Source organism: Dendrobates tinctorius, unplaced genomic scaffold, assembly GCF_039654945.1.
Source record: "Dendrobates tinctorius isolate UK_male_01 unplaced genomic scaffold, ASM3965494v1 ptg000207l, whole genome shotgun sequence".
Taxonomy (NCBI): Eukaryota; Metazoa; Chordata; class Amphibia; order Anura; family Dendrobatidae; genus Dendrobates; species Dendrobates tinctorius.
Window position 1 is genome coordinate 730,780 of NW_027361874.1, and position 17,863 is coordinate 748,642.

The window sequence follows — 17,863 nt, forward strand, 5'->3', positions numbered from 1 at the left end:
AACCCCTCAAATTAGGAAAATAGAAGTAACCACAAGTTTCAGAACCAACCGCATAATGAATTTTTTAAAAAATATCAAAGTTCAACAACGGTCATTTTTGACCGAACATAACAGCAGGGTTAAGAACCTTTACATTGGTCAAGAAGCAACTGTCCAAATGAAACACAGCGACATGGTTGAAAGACGAGCAAGGCATCAGACAAGGCTGCATCCTGTCACCATTTTGCTTCAATTTATATGCAGTAGTCATTTTCACGAAGGCTGGACTTGCCAAAAATGAGCAAGGAATCAAAATTGCTGGACAAATCATCAGCTATGTTAAATACACTGCCAAAACAACATTGATAACAACAAGCGCAGATGGAATGAAGGACTTATTATGAAGTGTCAATAGAGCTCATGGGACTGCTGCTCAAAACAAAGAAGATAAAGATATTGACTACTGCCAGGCATGCCCAGTACCCATTTGAGATGGACGGCAATCATCTGGAAGTTGTAAAGGACTTTAGCCTACTCGGATCGATGATAAGTCAAGATGCAGCAATGACACCAAAATTTAATAGGAGAATAATTATGGATATGTCAACAATGAAATCACACGATAAGGCCTTCAAATCATGGAACATGTCATTGACGACAAAGACACTGCTCGCATATAGTCTGTTTTTTTCTGTAGTAACTTATGGATATGAAACCTGGACAATAAAGAAGCAAGACTGAAGAAGAATTGATGCCTTTCAAATGAGGTGCTAGAGAAAGATGTTATCAATACTATGGATAACAAGAAGAACAAACTTAGCAATTTTGGAACAAAAGCCAGACATGTCAATCGAAGCAAGGATCATTAAGCAACGACTTGCCTACTTTGGACACATCATATGAAGAGAGTAGAGTTGAGCGAAACGGGTCGGTCATATTCAAAAGTCGGCGACTTTTGCTGAAGTCGGGTTTCATGAAACGAAACCCGACCATAGCGTGAGGTCGGCCACGAGGTCGGCGACCAGAGCACCAAAGTTGTGTTTCAAAAGATGCTTCCAGCCCCCTTTTTCAGCCAAAGATGGAGGACGCACACTGTGGGCAACGCGATGACATAGACATCGGTCACCACCATCTTTGAGAAGGGCATGCAAGTGATTGGCTGGCTTTGTGTGGCGTCACAGGGGCTATAAAAGGGCGTGCACGCCGACCGCCATCTTACTTCTGCCGATCTTAGCATTAGGGAGGGGTTGTTGCTGCTGATTCAGAATAGGGGGGAGCGTTAGGCAGGGAAGAAGAACCAAAAAACTGCTTCTGCTGTTAGCGATTTCCACTTACAACACAACACTTTGTGTGCAGTGACAGGGGAGGCTCTATTTTTGTGCATCAGCTCTGTTGGTTATTAGGCTGCCTTATAAGGCTCCCTGATAGCTGCATTGCTGTTTGCACACTGCTGTGCAAACTGCTTTTTTAAAAGCAAAAATACTTTTCTTCCTCTTTTCTGCACAGTTACCAAGCGTTCATTTTTCAACCCTTTTGTGTGTGCAGCAGTCCTGCTTATTAGGCTGCCTGCTGCCATACTTGGACTGAGAGCATCATTGTCGTGTCCTCAAATCTCTAGTGAGATCCAAATTATGACCAATCCTATACACACCCTCCACCTTATCATACACCATCCAATTTCAGCCTGATACATTGAGGTGTAATCTCTACTGGGCCTGAGACAATAGTTCAGCGTCCTCAAATCTCTAGTGAGATCCAAATTCTCACCAATCCTATAGACACCCTCCACCTTATCATACACCATCCAATTTCAGCCTGTTACATTGAGGTGTAATCTCTCCTGGGCCTGAGACAATAGTTCAGCGTCCTCAAATCTATAGTGAGATTCAAATTCTCACCAATCCTATAGACACCCTCCACCTTGTCATACACCATCCAATTTCAGCCTGTTCCATTGAGGTGTAATCTCCACTGGGCCTGAGACAATAGTTCAGCGCCCTTAAATCTCTAGTGAGATTCAAATTCTCACCAATCCTATAGACACCCTCCACATTATCATACACCATCCAATTGCAGCCTGTTACATTGAGGTGTAATCTCTCCTGGGCCTGAGACAATTGTTCTGCGTCCTCAAATCTATAGTGAGATTCAAATTCTCACCAATCCTATAGACACCCTCCACCTTGTCATACACCATCCAATTTCAGCCTGATACATTGAGGTGTAATTTCTACTGGGCCTGAGACAATAGTTCAGCGTCCTCAAATCTATAGTGAGATTCAAATTCTCACCAATAGTAGATACACCTTTTACCATGTTTTACAGTACCATATAGCTGGTGGTATTTTGGGTACATTTTCACAAAAATGAGGAAGTATGGTGGAAGACGCCATGGAAGTGGGCAGGGGTTGCCAGCTGGTCCCAATGGTGGTGGTGGTGGTGTTGCATCTGTTGGTAGCTTCAAAAGCACAATAGCACCTAAGGCAGGAGGTGTTGAGCCTGTTGAGTTTTGCTCCACAAGGCCTCGAAGGCTCTCTTTTCTGGGAGTAGGTAAACCACTTTTAAAGCCGGAGCTTCAGGAACAAGTTTTGGCTTACATTGCTGACACAGCCTCCAGCTCTCTCGCCTCCTCTTCTGAAGTTTCAAAAAATAAAAGCACTGAGTCGTCAGTGGAGGCTCCTGGTCAGGAACAACACCTTTCCTTGTGTCCTTCACCCCTACCAAAAGTGAAGGAGGAAGAGGACAGTCAGCCATTGTCTGGTCAGGGAAGCCTTGTGGACGAGGTGGAGGAAGAAGAGGAAGACGATGGAGGAGAAGGATGATGGGGATGATTATTTTGGGGAGGAGGATGCTTCTCAGGGGGCAAGAAAAAATGTTGGTGTGGTAAGGTCAGGTACAGGGTTTGTGCGTGACTGGAGGGATGTTGATTTGCCAGAAAGCGCTCCTCCACCCAGCACTCGCAGTGCATCATTGACACCTGGAACATTGGCCCACATGTCTGATTATGCCTTGCAGATCCTAAAAAGGGACCCCCGCATTGCCAAAATGATGAACGATGACGACTACTAGTTAGCCAGCATCCTAGACCCACGCTATAAAGGCAAATTCCAAAACATCATGCCACAGGAGAACCTAGAGCTAATATTGGCTAACAAACAAGCAACTCTGGTAAACCGTTTGTTTGAGGCATTCCCAGCACACAGCGGCGGTGATGTTTTTCCAACGAGCCATAGGGGGCAACATGGAAGAGGTGTTCGTGGTGCACACAGCCGAAGTGGCGTTGGACACAGGGGTTTCATGACCATGTTGTGGACTGATTTTTCAAGTACCGCTCACACGGCTGGTAATACTGCATCGATCGAAAGTGACAGGAGACAGCAGTTGTCAACTATGGTAACAAACTACTTCTCCTCCCATATCGATGTTCTCCCTCACCGGTCATTCCCCTTTGACTATTGGGCCAGTAAACTTGACACCTGACCTGAATTGGCACAATATGCCTTACAGGAGCTCGCTTGCCCTGCTGCTAGTGTGTTATCTGAACGAGTCTTCAGTGCTGCTTTATCAATCCTGACAGAAAAAAGGACCCCTCTATCGAGTCAAAATGTTGATGATCTAACCTTCATTAAAATGAACCATGCATGGGTTTCAAAGGATTTTGTCCCACCCTCCCCTGCTGACACGTAAGTTGCCAGAAAAATGGCTTGCTTTTGTCCTCCTCTTCCAAGGACTTCTCCAATTACTCCATTTGCAGCTGCTGAATGTCCAACATCAACATATGCTATTTTTTCCACCTCCCTAACTGGGCTGCCTCCCACCACAGGGCCGGGGTCGCCACCTGGCGCACGCACCTGTGCGAGTGCCGTTGCCCTGGACAGGTGGGTGGGCACACTCTTTGGCAACGGCACTGGCACAAGGTCCCTCGTAGTAGAATCAAGTGTCTCTGACGGTGGGGGTGCACACCCACCGTCAGACACACCGGCGTACTATGAGAGGCCCTGTGCCAGTACAGCCACCCACGAGTGGGCCCCCCCTGCTTGCTCAGGGCACCAGCACTTGCAATACTTACCTCTCCCTGCTCCACCACTGTGTAGTCTGGCCTGTTAAATACTTCACTGGGACTGCCAATACAAATTTAGTGAAATGTTAGATGATGGTTAAGACGTAGCTATGCCCTGTCCTGCTGGGCTCTTTCTTCAGATGATCAATGGCTTCCATTTGTTATGGATGTCAACTCACAATGAGATGCAGTGGTGGTTTATCATCAGCTTTCACGGTTTTCCGACTCACAGACGTGTGACATTCCTGCCCACATTTTTAAATGTGTCCTCTCATGCCAATCCAATAGAATCGCCTACGGCCTGTGGTTTGTGTCTTTTGCACTCCAAAGTTACCTGACAGATCATGATAGGCAGTGAGGACAATGTCTACATCTGTCCCTGTGATCACAATTTGATGGAGATGAGTAACGGTGATGGGTTCCACGGTACTGCGATACAGCAAACCTTTCTTCACAAGAACTGTTTTCGCTGTCTCCACAGACAAAGTAATTGAGGGTCAGCATCGCCTCTGAGAATTCTCCCGGGAGTTTTTACCGTGATTAGTAATTCCAAAATTTCTGCAATCAGTCGACTTTCCGTCTGTACTTGTATCCATCTCATTTCCTCTTGCGGAGAGTCTGGACTGTCTTACTGAGACTGAAATATATATGAAGATTGAAAAATACCCCAACAGTGTATACTGGTGTACGCTTCGAATATGTAACCCTTTTTCTTCTTTTTAGATTCTTGTCTAATCCATACTGAGGCTGTGAGTGTCTTTGTCGGACTCCGGAAATATACACGCAGATTTTTAATGTTTAAACTATGCTATATATACCTGCTATCCAGTGATACTGTACCCTTTCTCAACTTTCTACAATCACATCAAATCCATACAGGGCCTGAGACCGTCTGAGTCTGCCTCCTGATAAATAGACATAGGTTTTTAATGTTTAAACTATGCTATATATACCTGTTATCCGGTGATACTGTACCCTGTCTCAACTTTGTACTATCACGTCAAATCCATACTGGGCCTGAGACCCTCTGAGTCTGCCTCCTGATATATAGACATAGGCTTTTCATGTGTAAACTATGCTACATATATACCTGTTATCCGGTGATACTGTACCCTTTCTCAACTTTCTACAATCTTGTCGAATCCATACTGGGCCTGAGAACATCTGAGTCTGCCTCCTGATTAGAGATGAGCGATGTTCGAGTCGACCTGTTCGACAAGTTAAAATTCCAGCTGTTTTGGGCGGTGTTCGAGCCGTTCGTCGAACTCGAACACTTTGCTTAAAATTCGGCTGTTCGAGGTTCCGTTCGAGAATGGTTCGTTCACCAAAAGCGTAACTTCATTTTCACATTAATAATGGTTTTCAATGTTAATAGACTGTTTTATGGTATAGTAGCGGTGTGTGGTAGCAAGCGGTGTAGTGCACCTGTCAAGGAGCTAGGCCGTGTGTGTTTCTAATCATTTTTTACCGCATCTTGTCCAGAAAATCCTTTTGGGCCTTGTAGCACTGTCTGCTACTCAGCAGAGGAGCCCACCAGTAAACCAAGCTATGCCACCTGTTTATGTAAGAACTGCGTGCTACTCAGCATAGGAGCCCAGCTGTTAAGCAAGTTACAGCACCTGTGGTTTGGACACTTAATTTTTTCATTTTTTCTGGAATGCCGGTTAGGCCTAATTCTGGAATTCCGGTTGACCTGCACTTACTGGGAAATCCTCGTTCGCGGGGAAGAATTGGAATCCCAGATCCCCATCACTAATGGGGTTCAGCGGCTTATCTGCACCATGCCAGAGCCTCGCGTGTCCCTCTAGTAAGCTTGACGCGTACCACGAGGGCATGCCGGAGTCTCGTTCGTTAACGGAATTAAGCTGACAAATCGCTAGCACAACTAAAAACGGACATCCACCACCACCCACAGAATCGACAAAGCTTGCAATCTGTCAATCTTTTCTGTAGCTGGTATGGTTGATGTTTCCCGGGTGCAGTCGAATTAAGCCGCAGGCTCCACTCCTGGTGGTGCCCTTCTGGACATTCCTTTAAGGTTCAGCTTTGCAACCATACTGCCCCCGGAAACCAAACATTTTGCCTTCATGGACGTTGTTCGGAGTGTCGTGGGAATAACGTCGCCTGATCGGCAGTTGGCCTAATTTATGGTGGGAAGTCCGACGGTATATGATCGTCTTCGATTTCAGATTTTTACTCTTTTTTTGGTATTTTACATTTTTATTCCAGCTTTCTTGACTTCATAAGGGCATGACATGCCTATATCTGTGTCTCCGCCTCCTCCTTTTACTCCTCCACCTCTTTTCTATATGTAGTTGCCGTTTTCCATATGTTATTTTTGTATTCTGAGCATTTTGTCTGCTTTGGGACACCTTTTAAGGTGTTTTGTAATTGTTTTCTATGTGTTTGTATGAGTTTGTGTTTGCCTGCCATTGTTTTCAATGGTGTTCGACGTTGTTCGTCTAACGTTCGACAAACGTTCGACGAACTTGCCTCGTGTTCACCGAACCAAAACGAACTGGAACACTAGCGGGGTGGCTCAACACTACTCCTGAATATATAGACGTACATTTTTAATGTTTAAACTATGCTATATATACCTGGCATCTGGTGATACTGTACCCTTTCTGCCAGGAAGTCCTCCTCCACCCACCACCAGTGTATCATTGACACCTGGAACATTGTCCCACATGTGTGATTATTTCTTGCGGATCTTCTTGTTATATTGTGGTGTGTTCCATCCTGAACATGTGACAGTCTGTGGGTTACTCCTGCAATTTAGATGTACATTTAAAAATTACCCCAACACTAGTGTATACAGCTCTACGCTTGTGATACATTACCCATTTACTGCTTTTTATATTCTGGTCTAATCCAAACTGACCAAGTGAGAGTTATTTTCTGACTGTGGAAATAAATAGTGAGATTGACAACAATGACCCCTACACTGTGTACAGCTGTACTCTTCAGATCCATTACCGTTTTACGGCTTTTTATATTGTATTGTAATCCATACTGAGCCTGAGAGCGTCTGTGTCTGCCTCCTGAAATATCTACGGAGATTTAGAATGTTTAAACTATACTATATATACCTGCTATCTGATGATACTGTTCACTTTTTCTACTTTTTTTTCTTGTCTAATCCATACTGAGCCTGGGAGTGTCTCTGTGTGACAGATGGTATATATAGGGAGATTGACATTCATCCTTTGACTGTATAGAGCTGTACGCTTCTGATACAGTACCATATATCTGATGTTATTTTGGGCTCATTTTCTGCAACATTTTGAAGTTTGGTGGAAGAGGCCGCGGACGTGGGCGAGTGGGGGGCAGCTGGTGCTGATGGTGGTGGTGCATCTGCTGGTAGTGGCAAAAGCACAATAGCAGCTAAGGCAGGAGGTGCTGAGCCTGCATCATGGTCTGGCTCTGGAACGCCTGGAAGGCTACCTTTTCTGGGAGTAGGTTAACTGCTTTTAAAGCAGGAGCATCAGGAACTGGTTTTGGCTTACATTGCCGAAACAGACTCCAGCAAATATGCCCTCCTCTTCTGAAGTTTCAAAAAATGCAAGCACTGAGTCGTCAAGTGCTGGCTCCTGGTCAGGAAGAACCCCTTTCCTTGTGTCCTTCACCCCCACCAAAAGTGAATGATGCAGCAGGCCACCCTTCACATTAGTCCATATAGCTCTTTCTATCATACCATGCCTGGGTTATCAAGTCAAATCGTGAATTCCCCAGTCCAAGATGAATCTGACATGGAGTGTGGGTGGCCAGCCAGGGCAGTGGGGTTAATCGGTACCGGGCCGGTGTCTCAGAGGGATGTGTCACGTTGGTGGTGATGACCCGTTCCGTGGCCCTGGGCGTCCATGCAAAGGGGTGAATAACTTTTATAGGTGAATGATACGTGACGCCACCTGTGGTTTCTGATTAGATTGACCCGCGCTGCAGTGCAGCTTCTCTGGGACAGATGTTGTGGTGCAGCTAAGATGTAGAAGCCCTGCACAGGTAGGGCCGTAGTTGCAGGGCAGATGAAAGAGTTGGTAGATGGTGTGCAGTGCAGGATGTAGCAGAGCCGTGCGCCAGGCGCAGGAGAAAGATGACAGACACAGTCCTGCAGTTCCTTTACCTGTACTTGGTAAGTGCCATCCAGGACCCAGAGTACAGATTTAGAAGGAGTTGGTCAGCCTGGACGCAAATTTGTAATTCTCTCTCTGTAGATAGGTAGTGTGGCCTCCGTTCTAGCGCTTATCTGAGGTACTCGCAGTACTGAGATCACTGAAGTTCCCCCTGTTGACTCCTTTTGGAACTTTCTCGTATGGCAGGCAGCCATAGCCTTTTCCTTCTGGCTCACACACGTCGCTGCTGGGGCCTCCGAGCCTTAGTTGGGAACAGAGCATTTACAGCTGCTACTTCCTCCGGTTTCTGCTGCAGGACCGTCAGTGTCCCTACAAACTCGGAGACCGGAATCCCGACCAGGCGCTCCAGCTAGGAGTGAGCCTTAACTCTGCTCATCCTCCAGCTCCCCTTCTCACGTCCACACACTTCCCCTTCCCTTCACAGACTGCCCTAACTTACCTCCTCCCGACCACAGAGAGCAGCACCTCAGCAGTCAGGTTCAGAGGTCTCCCTGCTGGCCTGGAGTGGGAACTGTGTTGTGTGTTGGTTTAACTGCTAGAGAGATCCTTCGCTGCTCCCAAGCATGACATCACACTCCCTAAGAGGAAGGTAATGCCACTGTGGCGACCGTACTCCTGGGGGCGCCACAAGTGCACTGATGCCCAGCCACTGCTAGATGATTCTGCTGGTACATTGACCCAGACCACTACATTCCCCTCGCACTCTACACAGCCAGAATCTGACCCTGATGAAACTCAGGTTCCCCTTCCCGCATACTATGCCACCTTACAAGGTGACAAAGAGGAAGGTGCAGATGAAAGTGCAGGTTCCTTGAGCAGGTGGGGGCATACTCATGTGCGACGGCACTGGCACAGGGCCCCTCATAGTACGCAAAAGTGTCTCTGCCGTCAGACACACCACCGTACTATGAGGGGCCCTGTGCCAGTGCCATCGCCAACGAGTGGGCCACCTTGCTTGCTCAGGATCACAGCACTTGCAAAGTTGAAATACTTACCTCTCCCTGCTCCACCGCAGTGACGTCTTCCGTGTTTCCTGACAGTGACATTCTGGTCAGAGAGCGTGATGACATCACGTCTGTATGCCCTCTGCCTAAACAGTCAAAGTGCAGTGAGATGGAAGATGGGGACGACGAGGAGTCCAGACTAGTACAGGGATTCCCTAGCGAGGAGACTTATTTAATTGCTTTCAATGTTGGGACAGCTATTTTTGGGGAGCACTATACTCTGGAGAATGATATATGAGGCCCACCATACACTGGAGCATTCCAAAGGTGGACATCAGACTCTGGAGCAGCATTTACAGGGCCCATTATGCACTGGAGCTTTAGAAATTGGGCCCATTATATATGGAGCATTATTTGGGTCCATAACACAGTGGAGCTTCATCCATGGGGACCAACATATACTGTAGCATTGTGTGGAGCTCATCATATGCTGTTTCAAACATTATATGGGACCAATGATTCTGTATGGAGAAATATATGGGCCTCATTACTCTGTATAGCGCACTATGCGGTGGCCATAATACTGTATGGAGTAATATACTGTCCATTTTTGGAGCTATTGGAGAATTTAAATTGGATATCAGTCATGAGATGTGAGAAGTGAAGTATTTGTCATTGTACTATACCGCTATTTCTCTGCCGTATCAGAGGATCATGAATTGTGGCATGTGTTAAAAGAGCCCAGTGACACTCTTTGGCCCAGGGCCCACGAAAATCTGGAGCCAGCCCTACCCCCCCACAACTTTAGCCAAATAACCCCCAGTTTTCAATGACTAACTATTATTATATAGTAAATTAAGGTTGACAAGCTTAAGTAATAAGAATTGATGTTTTTGGCATTAAAATAGGCACTGTAGGTGTGTTTCCTGTCCTCCACTCTCTGCCGACCTTGGTTCTCCATTAATTGACTTGCACTGGGTTTCGTGTTTCAGTCGGCCTTCGACTTTTCACGATAATCGGCCGATTTCGTTCGACCCGACTTTTGAAAAAAGGCAAAGTCGCTCATCTCTAGAAGAGAGCAATCATTTGAGAAGGACATTATGGTTGGAAGAATAGAAGGAACAAAGCGAAGAGGAAGACCAACATCTCAATTGTGTCATGATCCAGGACGGGGTTTCGCTTTGGCCCGTCCTGGTCAGACTGGGGGTTAATTGTTCTGCCTCTCTCTGACAGAGGGCAGGCTATTTAATGCTCACTGGACCTAGGTCCGGTGTCAGTTATACTCCTGCCCTCGGCTGAGTTAGTTGACCTCTTGTATACGTGTGCCTTGTGCCTGATAACTTGTTGCTTGTTTGGTTGTGATCCGGTTCTGTCCCTGTTACGAGTTCTGCCTGCCCCTCTTGTACCGCACTGCTCTCTCGTGTATGACTCTCTGCTTGTGACTCGACTGCTCTCTGCTCGTCCCTTTGGTACCGCACCGCCCACGTGTGTATGACCTTTGGCTTTGTCTGACCCCCCATCTGTTTATCCCTCCTGCAGCTCGTTTGCCCGTACTGTGTATGACCTCCGTTTTGCCTGACTCTGAGTTTTCTACCTTCTCTGAAAGCAGGACGCTAAGCCCCGCCCCCTTGCAGTCACGTGACCGTAGGTCCTGTGCCGGCTTGCTAACCTTCAGCGTTCAGGTCCTGTGCATCTGTACTTTCCGGCTGTTCTTGTCCCCAGGTGTCCCTACAGTGCGGGTGAGTCCTTGCTCAGCGGAGGCTGTACTCCTGCGCTGTCAGGATCCTGATAGATTGGATGATACTATGAAGATAACAGCAGAGAAGACCCTGACTAGGGCAGAGGAAAGTACTGCAGCGTGCATGCATACGGCGGAGCTCTTTGACCTTTTCTGGTGCCTGAGCAATGTCGGGGAGACTGTGTGATGACATATGAAAACGTCATCCACACTATGCAAGAATGAGGCGATCATAAGAAGATGGGAAGCGCCGGACCAAGAACATAGACACCCTGGACGGGACTGCCCAGCAGGTGAGTATAATAAAAGCTCTTTTCTTCTCTTTCAGGTCAGCTTGAGGGCAGATATATAGCATTATAGAATGCTGTATATCAGGCCTGAAAGGTGGTGGCCTTATCTAATATCGGCCAAATCTGGTGACAGGTTTCCTTTAACACTTATTTATGTACAGTCCTTGAATCGTTAAAAATAATCACAACATCAATACAACAAACCAGTTACAGTATGTGAATATGTGGTTTATGGCAAATATTTTTTTTGTAAGTTTGCCCCTTAAAGACGACACATTTTTTATTAGAAGAATTTTGTGTTTTGCTTCCCAGTACAATCTGTTGTTCACAGTGTATTTTCAATTCAATCAAGTTTATTTTTTCTTTTAAAATCTTATCTGACTTTATTTACTGTATTAACTTTTATCATATTTATATTTACTTTTTCCTTTTCTTTGAAGAGTCTATGCCAGCTAGAGATGATCTTTTTAAATTCGAACTCTGACTTTATTTACTAAATTAAATTTATCAGATTTATTTTTAATTTTTCCATTTATTTCTTTTCCCCCAAAATTTGATTTGTGGTGAATAAATTCACTGCTAATCTCAACACTATAAAGCCTCAAATTGACCTGAAAAGATGTGCATAAGACTCTGAGGTCTCCTAAGACTATATTGAACCCCTTTTGAGCTCTCTGATGCAAACATAGCCTTATTAGTTGATCAATTAATCGGAAATTTTTTTTGTTACTCACTGATTCAATTTAGTTTTTCTTTTTGCCATTATTACTTTAAATTGTATTTTTTAAATTACATTTTAAAAATTTTACAGGAAAAGAAAAAATAATTAAGCATTTTAGATTTTTCATTATCATTTAAAGGTTAACAACCAATCATACTATAGCAATAGTTAAGCATTTTCAAATACCGTATATACTCGAGTATAAGCGGACCCGAGTATAATCCGAGGCACCTAATTTTACCTCAAAAACTGGGAAACCTTATTGACTCGAGTATTAGCCTGGTATGGATTGTCCTCTCATCCCCATCCTGGTATGCACGGCCCCCTCATCCCTATCCTTGTATGCAAGGCTCCTCATCCCTATTCTTGTATGCATGGCTCTATCCCTATCTGTGTATGCATGACCCCATCCCTATCCAGGTATGCATAGCTCCATGCCTATCCTTGTATGCATGGCTCCATCCCTATTCATGCATGCATGGCTCCTTCCCTATCCTTGTATGAATGGCTTCATTCTTATCCTGGTATGACTGGCACCCATCAAAAAACATTAAAAAAATAAACCATCACACTTACCTTCCTGTGCTCCCTTGCAGCGTCTTGTTCGGGTGCCAGCAGCTGATTTATGCTTGTAAGAAAAAAAAGAGCACAGCTGCCAGAATACTCACCGCTCCCGAAGCCGGAACTATGTGCGTGGAGGGCAGTGAGTATTAAGTAGCGCGCACAGTGTCAACTGCCGGGCGGTCATGTGTTCCGCTACTTTAGAGAAATGAATATTCACCTCTCTTAAGTAGCGGCACACGTGACCGCAGGTGCAGGAGCCAACATGGCCCAAAAGGAATCCAAAGGAGATCAAACAAAGCTAAATCTCTCTACAGTATTGTCTTTGAGGGCTGCCCGGTATTCATAGTTCCTGATATCCTTGATATGAGAATATAGATCTAGCTGGGAAAGTGGAGAGGTTTGCTTCCAATGGTAGGCAATCAAACAGCGTGCTGCTGTTAACATATGTAAAAACAATCTAATGGAGCTCTTGGATATAGATTCAGGGAAAATATCTAATAGAAAGGGCTGAGGACTCAGTGTGAGATCCACTCCAATATCTTGCTTAGTGAGGTGTTGGACTATCACCCCGAATGGTTCAATCAATGGACAGTCCCAAAAAATGTGAAAAATAGAACCTCTAGACAGGACGCAATGCCAGCATAGGGAAGGAATACTGTAGATGGGTCCATTTTATAAATATATATATAAATATTCCTCCCATTTGAGCATATAAGAGTATCTAGTTAGGAATCTGTGTCTTCTGTAGCCTGTAAAATATTGTAAATACTAGATATTAAATCTCTTGTTGTTGAACTATTTTACACAGTCTCTTGAAGGAGGTAGGAATGGAGGTCTCCAGACAGTGGAATAATGATGAAGCAAAGTGCCTAATTTTAATATATTGAAATAATGTAAGAGAATGGAGAGAGAACTTCGCTTTCTGCTTATCATAGGATTGAATAATTTGCATTTCATAGTTGATTATGTCAGCGAAGTTAAGCCCGATTGAGTCCATACCCCTGTAAGCGAGTGGGTTGAACTTTCAGGGAAATTCGGATGGAAAAGGAAGGATGGGCAGAATTCATTGATGCCAGGTTAATTTTTTAGAGCAGACCCTCCATATATTTCTGGTATGCATCATTGGACCTAATAGTCCTATTGAAGGGGGATTTTAAGCCCCATTCCAGATCAGGGAGTTGGGGTGAGTTGGGGCTAACCATAATTTTTCAATCGCAATCCATTTTGCGTAGGCAGGTTTAGAAAACCACGATGGGATCATGTGGAGGTGCGATGCCCAATAATAATGAACAAAGTTAGGTGTCGCTAGACCTCCCATCATTTTATCAGAAAAACATTACCGACTTTGGAGTTCTATGGCGTCTTCTTGCCCATATAAAATTTAAAGTTTAAAGTGAGTGCTTGAAATGCGCATAAATCTTCGAGTGGGACTGATATCGGCAAAGTCTCAAAAAAATAGCAGCACTTTATGTTGCTCAACTGATGCTCATCAAGTCGACACTATATAATCTTGCCAGTACAGATTCAACATGTACCCTTTGAAAAAGCTCATGCGAAACATGTGACACGGATGATCTTTTGTGACTAGCACTGACACATTTTTATGGGTAAGCACTTTACAGTTTCAATTTTATATGATTGGTATAACTTTTTAGTGATGCTGTCATGCACAGTAATGATTACTTATGCAGCTTCTTATCTAAGTGGCTACATCATATTACTCAGTGTATTTCTCTGTGAAGCATCCAGCAGTAGTTGCTCATCATGTTCACGCTCCATCTTTCATGGTATCATCATTCCATCTCCTTGATATCCCAAGTAGCCATTTCAATCACGTTGTTAGAAACAGAAGCTTAATGCACCACAACCACTAAATACTGAAAGGAATGGTAGTAAGCAAAGACCACACGCTTATGAACTCAGTCTAAAAAGTCTCAGTCTCTATCGCAACCAATTGCAGTTCAGCTTTCTGTTCTTATACTTCTGAGGTAAAATGAAAGCTGTGCTGTGATTGGTTGTTATGAACAGCACCACACTGTTATGAACTGTGTCTAAAAAAAAATCTGTTTTAACTGCCTGTCATGACACAGCATTTAATCTTAATTTTCAGTAGGTCAAGAGACATAGACTATTGTTCATATGAGTATGAACATTGACTCTTGAATTGATGTGTTTTTCTTCGGTGGGTCAAGAGACATAGACTATAGTTCATATAACTCTGAACATTGACTCTTGAATCGATGATTGTGAATTGCTGAATGGCTGCTGTTTATCTATTATATCATCTCCTACAGGTTATTGTGTTGCTATCTTTGGAGAACAGGGAAGCAGGGTTATTGAACAATCGATGTTTGCTAATATGTTGATTAGCCATTGTATAAGTCCATGTAGCTTATTGACCTGCAAAACAGTGAAGGACAAACTATGCACATTGAGAGTTAATCTCATCCGACCTTCCCCATGACCTGTGAATGATGGCCTGAACCACAGATGTGGGTATAAAAAGGGACCTTTATCCTTCTGCAGAAACTCTACAGAACAATAGCCAAGGCACCATGGCTCCATCAAGAAGAATACAGATTTGACATTCAACAGGATGCCAACTTAAGGGACCATGGCCCTAGCTGGAGGAATACAGATCTGCTCCATTGACCATCACTGAACCCATGGAGACATTTGGGGAAGCCAGGTTGGGACCATCCAGTCACCTGGCCCCATGGAGATGTTTAGAGAAGCCAGGTTAGGACCCTCTGGTCACCTGGCCCCATGGAAATGTTCAGAAAAGCCAGATTGGGACCATCAGGTCACCCGGCCATGCTCCTCAATGGACTCTTAGTTTTCTAAGCTAGTCGCTACCTCTTCTCATTGGCTGCCCACCAAAAGTGGGATGCCACTGATGGGGGGTAGTTGGCCCTTGAAGCTCCGAAGTAGCAGCTGCTCTAATCCTGGAGAGCCAACAGATTCTGTAATTTGCACCATCTTGGGTATTTGCTGGGACTGTTCTATATGTTATTGTCTGTCAGTGGTTCAATAAATTATTGCCACACTGGTTTACTCTCACCATGTGTTGTCTGAGTTGTATTCTGCCCACAGGAAAGGAGTGCGGGCATTCAGTGGTATGATCCATGATCCATACGGTCTTTGTAAAGACAGCCAGGCAAGTGGACGAGAGCAACTGTGGCTCCCCCAGGAGTATGGTCGCCACAGTGGCATTAACTTCCTCCTAGGGAGTGTGATGTCATGCTGTCATGCTGCTACATCTCTGTGCCTAACATTGCACCCTCTTCCTCAACACCTATTTCTACTGCCCTGGGACTAAAGCTCTACCTGTTGGGAGCTATTACATCTTGCTGCCTTATACTATCTGTCCCAGAGGATCTGCCTGCAGCGTCGGCTTAACCCCTTCATTGCTGAGCACCACAGATGGCGTCACGTATCATCCACTTATAAACTTTAATCAGCCATGCTTAACCCCTTTTACATGGACGCCCAGGGCCACGGACTGGGTCACCGCTACTGTGACACTTCGCCCTGAGATACCGGCCCGGTACCGAGCACCCCACTGCCCTGGCGGATGATCCATTTTGGCATCACGAACAGGATTTAAGAGGCCCGGTGTCCCCGTGTCCTGTGTGCCAGATATTGTGTGTGTGCCATAGGCCTATTGCGCCATTGCCACCATTACCCCGCCACTTGGCGAGCGCGGGAAGCCAAAGGGGCGGGCTGTCGTGGGAAGAGACCAGCGCGCGGGAGGTGAGAAGCAGAGGCCTGCAGTTCCGGTGTCCCCCGATCATCCAGCCTGTGGCGCGGCGACCGGTAAGCCAGCGCAACCCAGGGCCTGGCCAACGTTAACTAGGGGGAGGAGAATGTCGGAGGCAAGAGAAGATGCAGCGGTGAATGCCACCGCACCCCCCACAGTGCCGAAAGATGCAGGGGCCAGTGCAGCTGCAGCACCAATGGCACCGCAGAATCCAGCGACCAGCGCCGCTTCCAGAGTGCAGCAGGAACAAGCGTCCATCACAGCAGTCCCCATAATGCCGCTGTCCATGCCCAATATACCGGGAGCAGCCTGGTTACCGCAGTACTCAGTGGAGTCACATACCCTGAGTGAATTTAAAGAGAGACTGTGCAGTTTGTTTCAGGTGTATCCTCTGTCTGAAAGCCAGAAAGTGAACATCCTTAGGCTGGTTTCACATTTGCGTTTTTTTGCGCTGGAAAAAAACGCATACGTGCGCATGCGTTTTTTTCCCCTATATTTAACATGGGTGCGCATACCTGCGCGCTGGCATGCGCACGTATGCGATTTTCATGCGCTGCGTTTTTTTGGGGTGTGCGTTTGTATTTTACAGACGCAGCATGTTGCATTTTTTGGCCCTGCAAAAAAGCGCATGCGCACGTATGCGCACGTTTTGCGCTAAAAATGGCCATTATAGCCTATGGATGCGCATACGTGCGCACTGGCATGCGCATGTATGCGTTTTTTTAGCGCTGCGTTTTTTTGGTGGTGTCCACTTGTTGTACTAGTTATAATCTTCTAAAGTAAAAAAAAAAAAGTCTATATAAAGGAGGTGCCTGCCAAAACTCTGCCACTACTACACTGACAGATTGGAGAGCAGACAGTCAACAAGGAACCCATCTTCTATCAGCGAAGAATGTGAGTATATTACATTATATGCCTGTCCTTTTAAATTATGTATGTACTAATGATTTTTATTATTTTTACATGCAGTATGTCTTCAGAATCCGAGTATTCCCCATCGCGGCAGGAATTGGCGCAAGCAGACCGTGAGGTGATTATTTTCGTGCATCTGGTAAGTATATCTGCTGCTTCTCCAAATCTCTTACGTTTTTTTCAACTTTTTTAAGACATCGTCATCATCATCTTCTGCGGACGGGACTAGTGAGGGCGAAGAGCAGGAGCAGCGAAGCCAAGTCCCGGTGGTGATACGGAATGTATGTATCAAATGATTTGTAATGTTCTTTATTTTTTATCTTCTATTTTTACTCTTTTTTATGTTTCTTTTTTTGTAACTTTTTATTCAATTTAAATTTGATTATTCTAATGAATGTGTTTTGTCTAGGTTCCACAACGGGATGAAGACGTCTACCTGGATAATGAGCAGCTCATCAGCCTGGTCCAGGAGCGTTCGCCGTTGTGGGACAGCCGTGACCGGCTGCACAAGGACATTGTGGTGACCCGGCGGCTATGGAATGAGGTGGCCGCAGCGTTGATGGATGGCTGGGACAGCGCCACAGCATCCTCCAAAAAGGCGTTTAGTGAGTATTTCCCTGCTCTGTATTGTGCCGCAGTGACTGTTGTCCTTGACGGCACTGTTGGGTTTCGTGCTAGGCATATTCTAGCAGGAAACCCAACAGTGTCATTGGGGTCTACAGTGACTGCTTTGAGTATTGTATTGCTACATTGTGCTGCAAT